Below are 3,729 nucleotides of genomic sequence, written 5' to 3'. Positions count from 1 at the left end.
ACACTGGAGAGTGTAAGCTGGAGAGTTTACGTATTATCTCTAACCAAACAAAACATACAATACAATCACCAGAAAGAAAGACAAACAAACAAACATACCTATGCTTTTATAATGGTAGTTACCCAAGTAATTTCCTCCAGGACGCAATCATATCAAAATAGGCAAATGGTATAGAGATATATAATTAATTTAGTTTATAGATAGGTAGATAGATAAACGTTCGTTTCAAGGTACTCAACACTAAGATGAAAAAAGGGAGAGTGTTTGAAAAAACAATAAAAAAGTTGTTTAAATTTAAAAAAAAAATAAATAATAAAACAATTCTTTGTTTGCTGGTATGGAATGTCGTGTGGTGTAATTTTCTGTATCATTTCCTGTAAAAGTCTCGACTCAGCATGGTGCCAAAGTCGTAGCAGGCTGCGACTACAGCGCTGACATTCTGTCAAGACCGGCAGAGGGTTTGATTGCGATCTTTTACTGCATTCAATTTATGTAATTTGTAAAATAAAAAGTGAATAATCAAAAAAACAGGAATTAATTTAATTGCCAATATATAAATGATGTTGAAGGAATAGGTTCTTATTACATATCTGTATTAGTTTAAAGGTAAATAATTTTTTAAGATATATATAAAATTGTGTGTGAAGATATAAATAGTAATAAGCCTATATAAAAATAAATATATATTTACCAAATACACCACTAGTATTTAAAGAAGTTTATAGGTAATGCATGGTTTATAAAAACAAGGTTAAATAGAAATTGAAAATGAATTGTTGGCGCCAAAAAATCACTCTTTTGACACAAAACACTATTATAAACTGAAGTCTAATTATTATTTTTTTTTTCTTTTAAAGGAAATTGAAAATGTTCTATCAAACAAATACGTCGGCGAGCATTTTCAATTTTAAATAAACTTACCAGCATATATTATGATGTTGACTGCAGAGAAATTTAATTTAGTTGTATTTTTCATTGAAATATAATTTGCATTCAATTTTCCTTTTGTGAAAGTTAATTTGTTTCGCTAAATGCTCTAATAGCGATTTTTTGCATAAAGTAATTATAAACCACAGCCAATAATAAAACAATGAAATATTGCAATGCTTTATCAAGATTATCTCGTACGCAATACATTTAATGTTTATTAAAGTATAATATCGGAGCTGGGTCGCACTTTCCGATACAACGTCACATTCGAATTCAATTCTAATTCGTTCTTTTGACTGATTTTTCGTTTTTGTTTTGTCACACAAAAACCTTTTCTTACCTAATTAAGCGATTACTTTTGGTTTGACTGGAAGGAGTTGTCATTTGGGCTCATTTTAGAATAGTATTACACTTTTTTTTTTTCAAACTTTCAAAAATCTACCTGTTTTATTGGGAAATTCAAGGAAAATTAGTAGTACACATTGATTTTGGTTATTGCTGTGATGAATTTAAATATAGCATATCATACAAAAAATATTGGTACAATTTAGTATTTTTTTGTAATAATTGAGTGAAATATAACATTATTCATTATAATATAGTACGAATGGCAACCCTACCTTATACGTGTATCTGTATCACAGATAATATAGTACTTTAGATATGTATTAATTAATTATTTTTCAAGTTTTTAAGATGTATTGTGCACATTGCCTAGGTAATGGAATTGCTTGATTTATTTAGAATTTAGTGAGTGAACTAGATAACCTAATGACCTACACAATGCGTGTAGGTACGTGTTCGCAGCCGGTAATCAACCGTACTCCTGACAAGATAGTGACATACGTTTTACAATATTATTCCGGGTACGTTCATTATAATATAGACTTGATAATTGCATGCGTATATACCTAATCGTATTATGATGGAGAATTTGTGTTCTAAAATAATCTGCTAGCCCCTGTGCAACGTAATGAAACGTGTTATTTTTTATTCTTTTGCTGCTTATTCTAATAGTTTCCGTAAAATAATGGTTACATTATTATAATGACTTTTTTAAAGAAAAATCCGACTGATAACTTTTTAGTTTTATTGTTATGATATTTGAGCAATCTTTTATTGGATTATTTTTGTATATCTACATATTGCTAGTATACTAAAAATAAAATACCTCAAATTAAAAACTTATTACGCTTCTTCTGTCGCAGTCGGAAAATAGGTGCATATGGTGTGTTACGCATTTCGTGTCAAACCTCTAGGGTGTCTCCCGACTCCCACCACCTTCAACTCAGAGCTTCTGTCTTAATAGAAGCTATGAAATCTCAATGAATAATAAAGATACAGCGCTCTTATAAACTTGTTAAGTTTATTTTATGTAACGTACACAGAGTCTGAATGAAATTCAACGTTGCCCATCTTTAAAATGTTACTCAAAAATGTTTTTCACATTAAAATGTTATAGAATATCTAATCCTACTATATTCTTTTTAATTGAATTGCGAGCTGCCTTACCGCCCGCGGTCAGTCCTGTTATTTATCGTGAGTAAATTTATATTCGTACAGATTTTACTTTGTTAATGTCCATATCCATCAGGGCGGTGTCACCCGCGTAGCTACCGTTCCTGTGGGATGCTTTTCTAACTTTAATTTCACCTTTTTTGGACTTCAAACTACATCCATACCAAATTTAATTTGGATCGGTTCGGTGGTTAGACTAAATGAAAAACAAAATTTTGATAACGTGTCACTTTTATTACATTTTCATAACCATCATTAGGTCTAATTCTAAACTGATATTTCTTAAACGCATACTAAGACACATAATTAAAAAAAAAATGTTATTCATTCATAAATAACATCGCGAACTTTAATGTTACTAATCATGAGTAACGATATAATATATTTTATTATAAGAATAATCAGAAATTAATTAATTAGCTTCATTATTCTAATCTCCTTCTGTCATACCTGTGTGTTATAATGTGTTTTACTCATATGGATTATATAGAATTTTCGCCAGCATCATTTACGACGTGAGCGAAACCGCGGTGCATAGCTACTGTAGGATATATTATGGTCTAAAGTTTTTGAGTACCTTCCAAGTTGTAAAACACATGTATATTATAAGAAATTCATCAACCTTAATTATTCTCCCATTAATTATGTACTTAAAATTTGTATATTGCCTCATGAACACGGCACAGGACTTCAAATAAAAATAGACAATAAATGTAAGTATGTATTATATCTTCTAATATATAAAATTCTCGTGTCACAGTTTTCGTTGCCATACTCCTCCGAAACGGCTTGACCGATTCCTCTGAAATTTGGTAAGCATATTGGGTAGGTCTGAGAATCGGCCAACATCTATTTTTTATCCCGATATTCCTACGGGATACGGACTTACGCGGTTGAAACCGCGGGGCGCAGCTAGTATGCTTATATAGACACATGTGCGCCATAAAATACACATATGCTGTAAATGTTAATTTAATAACTAGGTTCAATTACCTTCCATAGCCACAAAAAATGTAATAAAGTAGTTAGGTGGGTACGATAATAATATTAATTATGTACTGTTACTTTATTATTTGCATTAATTCGCTTTAGATTAGAGCATGCTTTTAATTGCGAAATTATAAGATTTACTCGGTAATTGTATATATAACTACACCAATACAGATTATTATAAATCAAAAACCGCTACACGTCCTCAATATACATTTAAAAGATTTTTGTCATTTAAATTAATTCATCATTAATTCATCATATTCATTTAAATCAAACTTTATAACCGTT

The sequence above is a fragment of the Zerene cesonia genome, unplaced genomic scaffold (assembly GCF_012273895.1).
Source record: "Zerene cesonia ecotype Mississippi unplaced genomic scaffold, Zerene_cesonia_1.1 Zces_u002, whole genome shotgun sequence".
Taxonomy (NCBI): Eukaryota; Metazoa; Arthropoda; class Insecta; order Lepidoptera; family Pieridae; genus Zerene; species Zerene cesonia.
Note: the sequence above shows the minus strand (reverse complement) of the source record.